This window comes from Motacilla alba, chromosome 5 (genome assembly GCF_015832195.1).
Source record: "Motacilla alba alba isolate MOTALB_02 chromosome 5, Motacilla_alba_V1.0_pri, whole genome shotgun sequence".
NCBI lineage: Eukaryota > Metazoa > Chordata > Aves > Passeriformes > Motacillidae > Motacilla > Motacilla alba.
The window spans coordinates 47,842,475-47,860,213 of record NC_052020.1 but is presented as its reverse complement, the minus strand read 5'-3'; the positions used below and the strand labels follow the sequence as shown (position 1 = coordinate 47,860,213).

Genomic DNA, 17,739 nt, shown 5'->3' with positions numbered 1-17,739 from the left:
TAGTGAAAGCCATTACCAGAACTCCCCTTTGGGGGTTCTGCTTCAACCCATAAGGAATACAGCAGCACCTGTGAATTGTGGTTTCTGAGTTACATTGCAGAAGTCAGACATGTGAAGGCCTCAGCTATCCAACTGAGGATTTTGGCTGATATTAAAGACCATGAAGAAATATTTCAAAGTTTCTCAGTTGTCATAAGCTGGCACTGAAGTCAATGAAACCAAGACAATTCAGCCTGAATACACAAACTGCATTTTGGTCTCATGTATAAAAGACAATTAATCCAGATTAAGGGAGAATAAAGGGGGACAACCAGTAGCTAATGCAGAATCTCTCCCACATTAAGACCGGAAGAGCCTTTATATGGGAGCTGCTCTAGAACAGCCATCACTCTATAATTTATACTGCAACAACTTCTACAGTTAATTGCATGGTACAGAACAAATTTCTAAAGCAAGAAATTAGCAAACATTGTGAACAGAACTTGAACATTTTTTCTGTTCTTTACTGAAAAGAATGAACTAAGAATATTTGCTTTTCTTCACACTTGTCTCATTCCAGAATACTCAGGAATATTTCAGAATATATGGAACCTTAGGTACAGACATGCACTCTGAAAAACTTCCTTAGAAAGCAAAGAACACTCCACAAAAGCATCAAGAGGTAAATTTCATAGAACTAAAATCTAATTATTGATTAGATTAATCAAATCTATAAAAACACTATTTTACCCTCATTTGTAAGGAAGAGAAGCTTTAGTCTTTCCCTAGCACAAAGCAGAATATGGATAGGAAGAATCCATATTCAAATGGAAGCAATTGGGTAATAATATACAAGATAATACTTTTAAATAGCAAACATCATAGCTGTGACCAAAAAAAAAATCATCACAGCTTCATGGAAATATTAGATGATGTCTCCAGTCACTTTATTTAGCAAATTCACATTAATGTCAGTTTTCTCATCACAATTGTTTATGGCAGCTTCTTCCAAAATGACCTCTCAGTATTCTGCAGGAATTCTTATCTAAATATAATGCCAAATGAGCCCTGAAATAAGTCATAAGACCCAAAGTGACATATTATTAGGAAAATGCATTTTAAAAAATATTAGTTTTCCAACATCCTAAGAGGACAAAAGCTAAGGCAAAGCAATGAAAGCTGAAACCATCAATTAACACCATCCAGCACAAGTCAGCACATCAGCCTGAACTGAGCCCTCCAATAGACTCATGTTTATGCTAAGCAGATGGTTAAATTATCCCAGTTCTGTTCCTTGCTCCAGTGGGACCACAAAAAAAAAAAAAAACAGAAACCAAAGATTTGTTGAACAACTCTCAAAATTGGTGCTTGGAGATAGGCAGATTCAGTGTAATGATTGTAATGTGGTGCTCTATGTACAGAAACAGTCTTAGGATGGAAGTTTATACCTGAGGCAGAGTGAAATGGAGGGATTTATTTTCTTGTTGCTTTACTGTGTTCCTGTCATTTACTTAAAAACTTCAAGTTTTCCCTAATGAAGTTCAGTGGAGATGGGAGCTGGAGTGAAATGGTGAATGGTTGAATCTCTGGGGAGGCAGGAATGCAGCTGATGCAAGCAATGTTTTCACTTGCCAACAGGTGTAAAGGAAATTCTTCTGTGTCTGTTGCTGCACAGAAAATTCTCCTTTGTAATAGAACAAGGTTTGACAGTAAAGAGTAGCTTGTGCCAGGGTGGAGTTTGTGTTCTCCTTGCGTTTATCACTCAAATGGCAAATAGCACCACACACAAAGATTTTTTTTTTTTGCTATATAAAACCATGAAACTTCACTAAACCAGCCCTACATTCCATATTTAACCCAAAATGTCCTTCATTTTACTGAAATGCATTTTTTTGGTGGTCAGATACCATGTTTAACACTCCACTAAGTAAACTGAAATTTTAGTAATTATACAAATCTGAAAGTTGTCTCTGGCAGTGTGAGACAGCACAAAGTCTTTACTGAATCAGAGGCAATTATAGCCCAAAGAAAAACACATGAAGTGGGCATTCACATTTCATAAAATTGTAGAAAAGTGGCAGGCATAGACCTGCAGACATAGCTAAGCACACGCAAGGATGGGATATAAACTATCAATTATATTAAAACAAACAGAAGTATGTTTACCTTGTACCTAAAGTTCTCCAGAGATGGAGATTTTGCTGCACTCAGCCACCCACTTCACTACCCTGCATTAGAAGGTGGTCAAACTTAGTAGGAACTTAAATATCTCATTTTATCTCATCATCAAAACCCATTCCATTTTTTTATCTCTCATACATAAATCCTTCTGAAATCTTTAAAGCTCTTTCCTGTTGTGAGGCAGTCCTCTGCCCACCTTCCAAAGAGAAGCCATCTCTCCTCACTGTAAACTGATATCCCATCTCACATTCTCTCAAGGGCAGGAGTTTGGCTTTTTTTGCTAATTGCAAGGCATCATGTGAGCTGGTGGCTCTTTTCCAAGCAATAATAATGCCTTCTCTTGCCATTCTCTTTACCTATTTAACAGACTTTCAAAGTGTGTGGTGTCCTTCTGAGCCATGTCAGGTACAGCAGAGTGAAAACTTTCCTGGCAGAATATAAAGCTGTGTGCTTTTCTATTGTAGAGTACTGATCCTGGAAATGCCTCCACATCCTGCCTCACTACTGGGAAAAGTATATATATTGCTAATGTGTTTCATTTGGACCATGTGAGCAGCATTTTTGTAATCTCTTGCATGCATATGAGTCCTTTTAAGTGCATTAACTTGATTTATAGTAAGCAATAACATAATAGGGATATGAGATTCTGAAGTTAAATCAAGGTTTCTTAATAAAGTAAATATTAACTCTGATCATAGATGGGAAGAACTGAAGCACAAGATACCTCATCTGAAATGACATAATCAATGCAAGCACTAGAAAAATGTGTAATTCTCCAGACTCCTGTTTTCACATCTCCCCGGTGTGGCGTCTGCCCTTTTAAATTAAGAAAATAAGTCTTTTTAAAATATTGGATTAAGGATTCCTAGCATGCATTTTCATGAGGTAAGAGAAAAATGTGGACTTTAAATTTCAAATGCACTTTAAAAATAGCTGAAGTGCTTTCATAGTTTTGCAAAACAAAAAAAGTTTTAAAACATCCATTTTCATTAGTTGAGATCCATTTTGACTTGAAATTAAATATAGCACTACTACTTGTTTCTTAAGGATTTTATATGACCCTGCAAAATGCAAAAAGCTCCAAGATCAAGCTATCATTTAATCTCATGATTGTGCAGCTGGGACAAAAATATCAATGAACTCCCACCTAAAGATTGAGTAAGGAAAAAGCATAGCAGAGAATTATGTATGGCTGGGTAAACAGCAGTTATATTAGTTCTCCAAAGCAATCAAAAAATCCCAGGAACAAACACAAAAACAAAGCAGTGCAGTCCTTAGGGCATAATTGTATTTACTGTTTCCTACTGAAGGTGCTGCATCTCCTCCCCTGCTCCTTCCTGAGGCTCCAGGCTGACCTGTGCAAGAGGATGCCATTGGGCTTGTCCACATCTCGAGGTGAAGGATCTCCCTGCACAGCAGGCAAACAGCAACCAGCATTCCTGCTAAAGCAGTCCCAGCAGGGGCCAACTGGACATCATACAGCATGAATCAGCCACTTCTTACTCCTCCCCTAATCTCTGTTTCTCATAAACCAGAAATATCTGAATTGAAATCTTGGTTAGTGTGAGATGAAGTGACCAATGCAGAATGGGATTGTCAGGAGAGAAACAAGCTGATGTTTCAGAGGACAGCTCAAATGAGTCAAACCAGCATGGCAAATTAATTCAGAACTAGAACACAGACCAGAAGCCATTGACAGAGGAGGGAGAAATAGTTAAAGGATGCTTCCAAAAATGCTGGGCTATAATATCATGCTTTGGAAAATGTTACTGCCCCAGGATGAAACTGGACTGTCACAGGATCAGTTGACACTCAAGTCAGAGAAACCTAGAAAAAAATAATGAAGGCCTTGGTTGCAATTAATGGCAGAGAACAGTCTGAGAGAAAAACTCAGCTGAAAGAATGGAATATGAGGACTGATCATTTAAACCAAAAATACTGAAAAAAACCAAAACAAAAGTCAACATTTTCACTGTGCAAAAATAAAACTTCATTCAAAACAGAGATCATCTAGAAAACCAGATTGCTTCTGACCCACATAGTGGCAAACAGTGAAATATCTTGGGGACCTTTCTCAGGAAACAGACAAAATCCCTGCCCGGGGACAGTTTACTGGCAACACCAAAAGACATGTAAGAGACAGTTACTACAAGGGACAGAAAAGCTGCCAAATGCCCCCTGCCAGTAACATGTGCCAGGGCTGGGGCAGACACATGCACACCAGTGCAACTATAATGGTGTAAAGCAACTCAAGGCTCCAGGAGCTGGGGAAGGAGCAGATGATCAGTGATGGCCACAGGTGCTGCGGTCTAAAATGGATGGTGAAAGAAAGCTGATTTTGCTTTCTGCAAGATTAGATTCTGTGAATCTCAGGGGAATGCTAATGAGGATCTACTTTATGCAAATTGCAAAAAACAAATTCCTTGTTCAAATCCCAATCCAGGATCCTTGTTGAAAGTGGAACTACCACAGAGACCCTTTGGGCTGTTGTCTGTCTGCAAACAACGTGAAGAAAGCTGGTTTAACCAAAAACTTTGGTTATATCCAAAACTGTTCCCATCAGGAATGCAAAGGCTAGAAACACTTTGTTCCGTATAAAGCCTGATCTGGGAAGGAACTTTGTACATTCTAGGTGTTAATGAGCATTAAAGGCAGGATGTGGTTATCTGTTTTCACAGATTTGCAGCAGCAAGTTTCTAGTGATGTATGAAATGAGAAATCCCCACCTCATGCACAGGGAGAATTATACAGAAATTTCTATTCAGTCAGTGATGTGCCACACTCAGGCTAGCTTCACACATACTGTTCAACTCATAGAAATGTAGAGACACACAAATACATTGGGCCCAGACATCTCTGAAAGTTTTAAAAAGATGTCATTAGAAGAATTTAAAAATGAATAAAAATTTTAAACCAATCCTTATATTCTTTAACATCCATGTGGCCCTGTCAAACCATTTTGTTTCTGCTCTTTTAGGACACCCATACTGCCTTTAAAAGCTCAAGAAAGACACTGGCTCAGGGTAGACTTTGAGAAGAAAAATATACAAGATGGTAAGTTGCTTACAAAAGAAAATTGGGTGTTAGAATGAACAAGGATGTTAGAATGTTCCAATTTCATGTTGGAAAGAAATTGTTATCACTTGATGCTACTGTATTTTCTCCAGACCCACATGTCTTTAGTAATGAGAAAGCAGTGGCAGATTGAACTCTGATGCTCTCAGTGTCTGGCTCCTGCACTGGAGCCCAAAAGCCACACACTGTGAGGGCACAGCAAACCTTCTTCCACAGCACTGAGTGCTGGTTCCAAGCACACAGGAAGCCACATGGGAGCTACTAGCTAATTCCTGGCCAGGTTTTCATACAGTTTTAATTCTTTTGATGAAACCTTGAAACAAAGAAGGCAGCTTTGTGAGGGCATTAGAAGACTTTCTCTAGGATAAACCATTTATCCTCCAAATCCTTGTACATCACTCGTATTTGCCCTACAAACAAATATGTTGTCTCTTCTACCCTTGAAGGTCTGATCCTCAATTTTCAGTTAATTGTAATCCTTTACATCAGTACAAAGTGGGCGAAAAGAAAAAAAATAGAATAACTGTTTCCCTTGACCTGCATTTTTCAGTATTAGCAGTCAGCCCACACCTGACACTAGTTTTTTACTCAGGCTGCCTGGTCTTAATTTTTTCTCTTCTTATATCTGTATCATGTACCAGAACGACATTTGTTTGTAATGACAGTCCTTTGTCATGCGTATATTTTTCTTTCTTTTTACATTTCCAAACAGAACTGGATGATATTTTTCACCACCATATTTTCCCCACCAAAAGCACAAATTTAGTAACATCCATAAAACCTTTAAATTCACGTTGTCTCCTTAAACTCCATAAAAACAAATTACAGAAATTTCAAAACTCAGCACAGTTTATTTTGACATTTTCAAATTTCCTTGCTACAGCTACTGCTCATTTCAGCATGTCCTTCCACTTTGAACACTCTAAAACCCCTTTTCCAATGTTCCCATTCAAATTCAAATGCTCCATCCACCTCACACACACACACACACACACACACACACACACTTTCTCACAACTCCCAGTGAATTGAAAAATCAATTACTCTGCCCCCTAGTCCTGGGCAGGACTTAGCACCATCACACTAACACAAGAGGGGTCTAAGGAAGAGGTTCTGCTGAAGGCAGGCAGGGTGACAGCAGTGCCGGGGGAGCTGCAGCAGAGGTTCCTGAGCTAGCAGAGGTCTGATCACCACAGCCCCATGGTGCCCCGCTGAGCTACCCAGCCCTGGGTTTGAGCAAGGCTTATCGGCACACAGACCCTGGTGCAGCTGTGGCTGTGCCATTTCCCACCCCTGCATGGTAAGTGCTCTGTGATGACTGGAAATCACAGCTTTTTAAGGCAAAAACCTCCCAGCATGGTGTAGAGGTCTGGTGGCTCTGATGAAGCGAGTGCTGACTGAGCTTTGCTCACTGCTCTGCATGTACCACCCTTATCTGCCTCGAGCCCTTTCATACAAAGTCTTTTTTCAGGTGGAAATCCCAGAAGGCCAGACATTGATGTTTTGAATTATACAACCAGTCTCTGCCTTCCACAGTGAGGGGTCAGCTCCCTGCCAGCAAACTCATTTGTAACGCTGCACTTGTAAACTCCTGATAAAAGGCTCTGATGGAGCCACGCTTCGCTGGGTAGTGGCAATAAAACTGCACGGCCTCCTTTACATCATAAAAAGCTTTCAAAACCCTACCATTTCAGACTGAAGCTCCAGTGAGGCAATGGATATAAACCCATAGAGGGGAGATTTACTATAAAACCTGAACTATTTTTAGGTGTTATCAGCCTAAAGGAAAACGTCTTCAGAAGTAAATCTACAGGAGAACCTCAGTGATAGAATGAAATGTTAAGTTCATGTTTCTTTCCATGTTTTTCATGGGATTTCAATGCATTGATTCTGACCACAGGGGTCAAGAATATCAAAAGAACAGTATGAGGGGAAAGAAAAAAAGTTGTCTTATTCCAGGGGCTTGCCTCAAATACATGACAGAAGTTATCACGAATAATTAGGCTGATATTTGCTTCGAGTTACAATTGCCTTTTTAAAATTTCTAGTCTTGTTGTAGACTGTTTAATGGGGTGACATATACCACAAAACTGCCTCTGGGACATGTGAGATTGTTTACATTCAGGTGCCAATGCCACCCTGGTAGCAATCAAATAGATAGTAGATAAAGACTGATTTTCTAAAGAAAAGAAAAAAATACAGAAAACCAAAACTGAACCAATAAAATAATTCTGACAAAATTTAAAATGAATCACTGAGTGGGTGAAGAATCGATGATTTTAGAGCACTTCTTTTGAAATCAGTAGGCACTGGCCACACCAAGTCTCTATGCTGAGTGCCAAGGGAGACCCTTGATACTTTATTTGAGCTTGGACACCCCAGATCTGTGATCAGCACAGGCTTGGGTACTGCAGCAGCGGGGCTCCTGGACATAGCCAGCACCACCAGAAATACCCAGAGTTTCTAAGTCAGCTCACAGCAGGCGCCTGCCAGCAGGGCCAGCCCATGCCCAAGAGTGAACATAGTGCTTGCATTTGCACTTAGTGATCATGAAGGCAAATCTTGACTTAAGCTTTTATTTCCTATTTCTCCAAAAAAAATAGATTTGGTAATTGTATAGATAGAAAAACATACCCTTCCTTCTAGACACTGTCATCATTTGCCCACCAGACAGTCTGACTGTCTCTCCTGAGCAGTCAAATAATTTTCAGGCAGATCATTGTCCCCTGAGTGCAGGAAACTGGTACAACTGTAGACAAAGAAGAAAAATATAAAAAAAAGCATAGCAACACTGCCAGAAGACATTTATAATGCATATATTTTGCTTCAAGAAATGTGTTTTATGGAAGAGAAGGGGTAAGAGACAGGCCCTAGAGACAATGACTCCCTATTCCTTATTTGTAAGCACACGCTTTTAAACAGACCCTGAGAAACCCCAGGGCTTGACTACATGGAATTCTGCACTGCATGATCAGACCAAGTGTTTGTCTTGTCCTCGAAGCAATATCCCAATGGGAAGACTCCTGCTCCAGCCTAACAAAAGGGTTTCCTCCTATTTCCAGAGCCCTGTTAGGAGCACTGGCACTCAGATCCTCGCACACTGGCCCAGCTGTCTGCAGGGTAACCCTAGATCCACAAGCCACATTCCCACACATGCACAAAGAGAAAGCAGCTCAGCATCACACTCAGGTTTATTCTCTGGCTGCCCAGCTCCCATTGCAAGCCAGGGCAGCTCCTTGCTGAGCCCTGCACACCCGTGGGTGCAATCCAGACGCCAGAATGGAACAGGGATGCCCATCTGTCTCACCCAGGATGGCAACAAAACTGCATGACACAAGCAGCTTTCCCATTCAGCTCCAGGTGGCACACAAAGGTCTAGTCTGTGTCAGTGCACTGAGATACATAAAACATTTATAAACACCAGCTGCCTCAAGATCTGCTAAAGATTGTTCTTTTAGGGGTGTTCCTGTGTGTCTGCATTTACAACTTGTACATTTTTAAAAGATTAAGACTGTTTTGGGAGATGCCAGCAGGAGAGCCTTGTATTTACACAGGGCATACTGGCACACAGTGATGGCTGTGTGTATAGCAGAAAGTCCTCAAAGCCCTATTTCCTGGGGGTGAACCTGCATCTTGCAGGATGAAACTCAAGCATGGCTCTCATGGTTCTCTAGGAAAACTTAGTAGTAGATGATCCATGCATCTCCAGAGACAACAGCACCATAGCATAAACAGTGCTTGCTGTGCTGCCTATATCCCTAATGTCTTTTTGGGTAACCTGCTTTTTGAGTCTATTTGGGCCATGGAAATTTCCTGCTGGACATCTGCCTCAGGGTGAATTTTGGAAAATTCCCAACAAATTTGTATGACTTTTTTGTTGTCCATTAAAAACCCCAACAAAAAAAAAACCAAAAAAAAACAAAAAAAAACCCCCAAAAACCCAAAAAAAACCCAGAAAGCAACAAAATAAAAACAAACAAAAAAACCCCACAAACATAAAAAAAGGGAAAAGAGAATAAAAACTAACCAACCAAAACCTCAAACTCTTTCATGGTGACACGTCATAACTTGCTCTCTAAAAAAAATTTAAAAATAAAGCTGCCCACTTTTAAGAGCTTTGTTTGGTTTTGGAAGGATAGATATTGAATTTTGCTGTTTCCAGGAAAATATGCCAAAGTTTACACAATCTCAGAACAGAGAAAAATCCTGTTTTACACATGACCACTAAAAGCTTATTGGAGTTTGGCAGCTGAATGGTTTGCAGATTCCATCTGGACTGAGCATCCCCAGCCCAGAGCTGCAAAGGTTGAGCAAAGCTTCTGCCGAAATCTCTTTCACCAGCTGCTCAGGGTCACTTCTAATGCTGGCAAAGATCCTGTAGGCATTCAATATGCAGCCTTTTGCCTAAAAAGTGAAGGTATTTTATCTAAAAAACTGGCAATATGACACACCACTCTTTGTCATGCCTCCAACTGTGACTTTAAACCTGAGCAGAAAAAGGAAGTTTGTGCCTGGGTATTAGAGCTATTTATTAACACCCCACAAGGCCCTTGTGATATTTGGATAGCAAAAATAGATTAGACATGGAAATGAAGAGGAATTAAAGTAAATGTAGCATAGCTTTAGCCTATGACATTGTTTTAATATTGATAAACACCTGCTTAAAAGGATTACTTTAATTGGGCCAAATTACTAAGCTGAATCCAAATAAAAGACTATCCAAATAAAGGCTGAAAATATGAGTGGGACAGAGATGACAGATATGTGGACTCCCTCAACAGCCAAGGATGGGAAACAGGTAGTGCTAGAACACAGCACATCCCACCTGAGGGCAGGCAGAACAGGTAAGGGTCTGTTTCCATGGACTCTGCAGAAAGCTTTGGGTGAGCAGCTAAGAAACAGCTTGTAATACACACATCTGAATATAGCAAAAAATTCACCAAAGAAGACAAAAGAAATGGGGTAAAATTAGCAGAAATTTTTAAGATAACTGAGGTAGGAATATTTATTCACCTTCAATGAAAAGAAAAATATTGCACTGAATTTCTAAAGCACTCAAGACTTTCCCATTTCTGACGTCTACCCTTTAGGTTTCTCAATTCAAGTCCCCTTGGAAACTTCTCCATCTGTGCTGTTCAGCAAGTGCTGGGGAGTTTTGATTCAGGGAAGATATTTGTGTTGATTTATTTTTTTTTTTTTAGGGGGAGGGGGTGTGTGCTTGTACATAAACACCTAGATGAAAGAGCTTGCTCAGGATCCTGTAAACATCTAGTTCCCTCAGGGTATACTTGGAAGCTCAGCAAGGTATCAACATCATCATTCTTCATACTGGTAATTTGATATGTTTCCCCTTCCCAATTTCTTTAATTCCCTTCAAAAGCATTTGCAGCTTTACAACTTAAACTGTAATCAATCAAATGATTATTTTAAAACTTTTCCGTTACTATTTTTTCACGTTTGTGTACATGTCTGGCTTTCACCATGATTCACTACTCCATGCCTGACCATCACCAGGTTTCTACAGATTGATTAACAGATACACCATTGTGCTGCCTGGCAGGGAGCACTCCAGCACTCAGGTTTGGCAAATGGTCATGATGGAACGTATGGAAAGTACCGAATCCTAAGTAAGTATGAAATTCCTGTTACAACTTCAGCATTTTCCCTGAAGCCAGTATCACCACTCTCTCACATAAGGGTTGAGTCTGCTACCATTCCATATATGTAAATTAAACTCCTGTAAGTACCCTGGGAAAATTCAGAGTAGGCATCACATTTGGAAAAGGGGCCTATTCCAATTTCATCAGCTGACATTCCCACCTTAGAAAAACACCTTTAGCAATCCAGCTAAGAGTAGCATAAAGATTTCTTTTTTAAGAAAGTGTCAGTGTAAGCACCAAGCATTCTGCCTCTCAGACTTATCCTAGTCTATAAGAGCAAACTTACTGGAGTATACTGTCAGTACAACGCGTTCAATGCATCTCAAAATGTGTGAATTTGTCATAATTTTTTTCTCTTTTTAATAGTCTTTCCTTCATGCATAAATGTTATTATTGTAGGAGAACATTACACAGCTTATACACATATTTTCTAAATTTTTTTAGAGTTTCAGTAAGGATATACTAAAAGAACGATATCTATGCAAAGGTTCTCACTGAAGCCAGATAAGTATTTCAGAGATGTCTTAGATTCATAGGTCAGGAAGAGTACAGACACATGTGAAGACTGTGAACCCGTTTTCTAATGACCTCTCCATCAAAATCTGATCAGAGAGGTAAACAGACAAGAGCTGGAAGTCCTATTTAACTGATGTGTGTTCTGACTTGTCAGTGTGGAAGACAGTGTAGGACATGAAAGCAGGGGCAATATCAGAGACAGTATCTTATCTATACCCTATTAGCAGGAAAGAAAGATACACTGAGAACAAATTCCCCTTATCTATGAGGAAAAAAAAATTACCAGGAGATAAGAAAGAAAGGCTTGGATAAGGTTCTGAAAGAAAAAACATCCAAATGCAAAGCTTATTTGATGTTGATCTCTTCATACTGTGAACACAGAAATAAAAAATTAGAACTTCAAGTTCTTGGGGTTGCTTCATCTATGACCCTGAGCAGGAGTTACAATATCTGCACTTTCCTTTACAATTTATAAAATACAACAGTAATGAAAAACTTCCTTCCTGGTCAAGGATAGTATAAAATTTTAAATTTAAAGGGTTTTAAGTCACACGCATTACTTGATAGGACTAAACATGAATAATTATCTGATCTCTAAAGCTCTCAAGATTCATGTATTGGTAGTCACTAAAATGCTTGGGAAAAAACTATTAATCTACAACATTTCCAGGTAGGGGAAAATTTATTGCATTTTTTTCCTAAGAATTTTATTATTGGAAGGGCACTGAAACACAGATTTAAGTTAGAACCCTCCCCCACACTGGATATATTCAAACTTGATACCCCACTTCTACTAGAAATCAACATACAGTGTCATAAGTGGCATAATAGCTGAGATACTTGCGTATCCCCTGGACCTGATGAGATTAGACATGCATAAAAGCCCCAGAGCAATATTCTTTAGAAGAAAAGCAGTTCCAGACATACCATATCAATCTACCCATGTATGTTTGTGCTATGACAAGCTCAGCACCAGCAAGGTAGTCATATCAAGAGCTGGTTGTATTCAACAGGTGACTTGATTTATTTGACTCACTGGGTCTCTTCTTACAAAAAGGACTTGGATGTTAAATTTGCACTTCATGAAAAATTCAGGAGTGTAAAACAAGCTATAACAACATGCTTACTAACAACAGGCCTCTGAGTAACCATAGATCCTTATGTAAAATGGAGTATAAAACAAATATCTAGAATATTATCTAGAAATTAATCTAAAATATTTCCACATCTCCTCTACAGAAGCCCTCAGAGAATATCAACAAATGGAAAGAATGGTGAAAAAATTTGGATGTGAGACTTGATTGCTAAGCAAATCTCAGAGAGATATGAAGACAAAAGTTAGAAGCAGAGATCTGCTAGAGATGAGAAAACTGTTACAAGAATAAAGAGTCACCTTGTTCTTGTCAGATCCTCAATCCCAGACCAAGCTCAGTGCACTGATTAGCATACAGAAAGGTATAATAACACAGAACAATTCAATGAGGATTTAGTATCTGTCAGGGTGGTGCTTGTTCACCATAGATATGAATACTCCATGTAACAGGGGAGTTACCTACCACACACAGGTAAAGCATCCTGGACAATCTACATCCACTGATATACCCCAAAATAGTGAATATAGCCCTTTATTAATCTGACTAGAAGAAGTTATGATCATCAGTATGATTTATCTCTGCAATTCAAGGTTACCTCACTAAATAAAAATATTTTTCTATGAATTTGCCTACCTATTTACCTTTATCTTCAAAATGAAGGTGTAGATCTTATTACAGAACACAACAGATGAGGAAGAACAGGGCCCACACACACCTTAGAACTTAGTAGTTTGGTAAGAGCAGGGAGTAGACAAAAAGGTTCTCAAGCCCAATTTGTAAGTTCATGTTTCTACTTTGCAGGTGAGAGTTTCCCAACTGATAACTGGCAGCTTCTTACTTCCTCCTTATCCTTCCTTGCTTCCTTCTTATCCTTCCTTACTTGGGTCAGCTGGATACTGGCTGCTTGGTTTTACCTGGAAAGTTCCTACAAGAACACATGATGCATCAAAGAAAGTATTTTGCAGTCAGGAAAGCATAAGCATAGGATTCAAGGGTTTGGGCAGTGGGAGATTCTGTGGACACATCAGTGATTTTTTTCCCAATAATATTGCATCATGCCTCAGAGCCTGGCCAGAATATCATTTAATAGTTCCACTGAACACTAGAAGAACCTTTTAGATGAAATTTTCACAGAATTTCCTAGACTTCAAATGCCACATGCTTCACTGGACCCCATATCACAAGTTAACTCAGTGGGCTCTAATGGGCACCAAAAATACTCTGCCCACGCCTGAACAAGAAGCATACAGCTTACCAATATAGCTCAGTTATTATTAACACACATCCCATCAGAACAGATCCATCAAACTCTCTGCTATACTGACTGTACTTGCATTTATTCGAAAGCAAGCTCAATTTCCACCCACCCCATATTAAGTATTGGTGGGTTGAAATCTGCCTACTTTGTACAGCTGAAGCTGGAATTCTTCCCCAGTTACATTCAAAACAAGCTGCATCAGTGTTAATGGACCTTTTCTACTACATGCTCTTTCAGAAGGTTCTTTTATACAACTATAAACCTCATCTTTGCATTGAGATTGCAAACACTTCTCTTCAGCCACTGAAATTCAGTTGCACTCATCATTGTCTTTGCGGATGTAGTATGTATATTAAAGTAAAAAAAACCAAAACAATAGACCAACCATATTCTGCCTTGCCAGATTAATTCCACTAATGTCCTCATGTGCTGCCGGCCTATTGTGGTAAATTAAGTCAATAACTGGTTTTGTAATAATTTGTCCCAATGTATCCTGCCTTTTGGGTCATTCCCTTTTCTACTACAGTCAGTGCTGTATCCTCCTTCAAACAGCAGAGCAAACTTAGGACCTCTGAACACCACTTGCTGAGCATAGATATTCTAGGATATTCTTTTTAAAAGAGGTTCAGTCTCTAGCTACTATTTCTAAGTGAAAATGCAAGACAGCATTTGACTACACTTAACATAGACTTAAATGAAGTGGTTTAGGCATGGAAAAGATTCCTGCCATTTTCACTTGAGTTATAGCTAGAAGGAAGCCCCTGGCTGTTGCACATATGAAGGTTATTCCCTTAGCGATTATTGAACAAACAAATAAATACTTGAGAACACTTTATTCTTTTCCTGGCACAAGCTATGCTTCAAACAGAAATTCATTTGTACCATTTTTCCATTTGGTACCTGTTTTTATTAGTCTGTGTCAGCTTTTCAGAGAGTAAACTCAGTAGAGATCATTGTCTGTTCTGTATTTCTGCATTGCCTAATGTAACATCAGCCTTGAGAGAAGCCCTTAGCTATATAATAACTTTAAATTATTAAGTGCCATGACAAACATTTCATGAGAAAAATATTTACTGAGAACAGAAAAGATGGCCACAAAAACTGCAAATCATTATCTGGCACTTACATTTATGGGCTTATGTGTCTTCTTTATTTTTTAAGGATTGCATCTGTCAACAGCCCATAGCTAGAAGTACAGAAGCAGAAGGCTTCCTTAATAGACTAGCTTGTTCTTAATAAAGCTATTTTAACAACTTTATCTCTTGCTTCACCCACCTACCCCCATCCTTGAAGTTAATTTTTCATTTTTCGTCTGCTGAGATTGTCAAGACGGGTTCGTGTAGAGTTAAAGAACATAAGTTAAACTGTGTGCTTCTTTTCTACTGTTTTTAACCACTCCTTGGTCTCTTGTGAGTGAAGCCTGGAAACTTGTTTGTGTTTGGAGTCATACTCATGCACAATAGATGAAGAACTGTGTCCTGGGATGTTTCATGCACAGCATCACCAGCCACGCAAGGGAGGGGTTTGTCCTTCTCTGCTCTGCACTGGGGCAGCCTCACCTCGAGCCCTGGGGGCAGTTTTGGCTGCCAGAATATAAGAAATACATTAAACTGTTAGAGAGTGTCCAAAGGAGGGCAATGAGCACGGTGAGCCATGTGAGGAGCAACTGAGGTCACTTGGTCTGTTCAGCCTGGGGGAGACTGAGGGGAGACCCCACTGCAGTGACAACCTCCTGTGAGGGCAAGAGGAGGGGCAGACACTGATCTCCTCTCTGGTGCCCGGTGACAGGACTGAGGGAATGGCCTGAAGTTGTGTCAGGGGCAGTTTAGGTTGGATATCAGGGAAAGGTTCTTCACCTGGATGGTGGTTGAGCACTGGAGCAGACTCCCCAGGGCAGTGGTCACAGCACCAGCCTGCAGGACAGAGTTCAAGAATAGTTTGAAGGATGCTCTCAGGCACATGATGTGATTCCTTGTGGGTCTCTTGAAAGGCTGGGGGTTGGACTTCCATGATTCTTGTGGGTCCCTTCCAATGCCAGATATTCTGATTTTTTATTAAGAAACTCTTTGAGCTTCTACTGTCCTTGGGTTTGTAATTCCAAGCAGTGGTAGGGCATTAACTGCTCTATTCAAAGCCAACATCTGTGCAGACCAAAACAAAGGCCCTATACATCTTAGGGATTCAGGCATACAAAAGAAACTTTGCATTTAGCCCAATGTTAATATGTTCTCTTTTTGATGAAAACAGGTCAAAAGATCTCACTCAAAAGCAGAGATCTGTGTTCATTCTTACATACCTAAAAACAGCAAAGGAGTTGAGGAGACCACAAGGACCAAAGTCCCAGCACTACTGGTCATGAGCACAAGAACTGGTCCATTTTAAAAAACAGAAAAAGGCACTGTCATCCAGAGGATCAGCCTTCTTCCTCCAGCACCACAACATCCCAGAACAACCATCCCTAAGGGGAATTTCCAGAAACAGGAGAACTTATTCCGAAATGGAAAGCATGGAAGATGAAAGATCTTTTTATCCAAATTTGGTGTTAGGACTTTAACAAACAAACATAAAACCCCAAAGTCGAACAAAACCAAAATAAAACCAACTCAAAGACTAAGAAAATAAGTAGGCAGCTCATGTTCTGACTGAGAAGGACTGCAGGAAGTCAAGACTCACACAGCAGAATGATGAATGACCAGAAAACACATTCTGATAAGTTTGACCCCATATCACTGTAATGCAAGATAGTTTCCATATCAAAACTGAACTCTTAGGTAGAAAACAGGGGGGAAAAGTAATTGGCTTTTGTGAAAGTGGCAATTTTAGCAGACAGCAATTGTTTCTGGTATGTAAATCTGTTTCTCTCTCCAGATAACAAGGAAAACAATTACTCACAGAGAGAATGCTTTTAAACATGTATCTTTGGCAGGATAGCTCTCAAGAATAGCTTATTGCATTGAGTCTTGGCAGTGAGAGAAGCTAATTATTTCCATCAGGAATCTGTAGGATAATAAACCAACTTCTCATCTAGCAACAACCTTTAGAAATACAATTGAGTATTAAAAATAGAAAGCAATTTATGTTTTATTCAATTGCACACAATAATCTTGAGATAATTCTGACTTTAAGGTTATTTTGCACATAGCTTCTCTGGTTACAGTAGTTCTGCAAAGATACTTGGAGACTGACTTCCACAAGGGAAAAGCTTGGCAAGTAAAGAATAGGTTGGAGCAGAGGCAGACTACCCCACAGTTCATCTTCCTGCTTACAGACAGAAAAATGCATAAGCTCATATCTCAGCTTATCCAATATTCAAGGAATATTTGGGCAAAGGAAAGTCTACTGGGCACCTAGTTCGGCTGCTCTGGGAGACTGTTAGGCTCAAAGACAACTGTGAAAGAGTCACACACAAACTCCAGAGTGCAGCTCTCAAGAAGCTTCATGAGGAGTAAATTTTATTGCACAGGTGCAATGTGCTCTCTGTTATAATGGAAATGGTAAACCTTTTGTTTCACCACTTACTTTAAGGATGCTGGCCACCTCTGATGCAGTGAGGTGTGCTACATGTCCTTAACTTTCACTGCATGATCACATAAGGATTTTTTCCCCCTTTGCTTTCTTTTTAAAAGCTTTAATAATAAAGAGAGAAAAAAGCCACAGCCGAAGACTACAGAGTCAAACAAACACAGACACAGGCAGGCAGGCTTTACATCTCATCAAGTGTCACAGAAACATGGTTATACTGAGTCCCTGCAGCACTCACCACTGTTGTTGTCACTGTGTTGACCAAAGCACAATGTATTTCTTGCCTTGTGGTCTACTACCCCACATTCCATAATGCATTTATTTGCAGATCAGGACTTTTCACTATCACAGCAGCTCAGAGGCAAAGCTGTAAAATAGCTGCTACATATATCAGTGCTCTCAAGCTTCCTTGTTGACTTTTCTTGACTATGTAGTTGTTTTTCCTGCAGGAAAA

The 17,739-nt window shown here is 39.7% G+C and overlaps 1 long non-coding RNA gene across 3 annotated transcripts in view; it reads right to left on the bottom strand.

Moving 5' to 3' along the window:
* Nucleotides 1-17,739, bottom strand: part of LOC119701552 — a 160,852-nt gene that overhangs the window by 105,892 nt on the left and 37,221 nt on the right. The window contains exon 1 of one of the 3 annotated variants that reach the window (XR_005257094.1): nucleotides 7,870-7,959. The exons of the other annotated variants lie outside the window; for them this stretch is intronic. This is a non-coding gene — a long non-coding RNA (uncharacterized LOC119701552). Of the gene's footprint in view, nucleotides 1-7,869; nucleotides 7,960-17,739 lie in introns of those variants that run through there. 3 annotated transcript variants of the gene reach the window in all.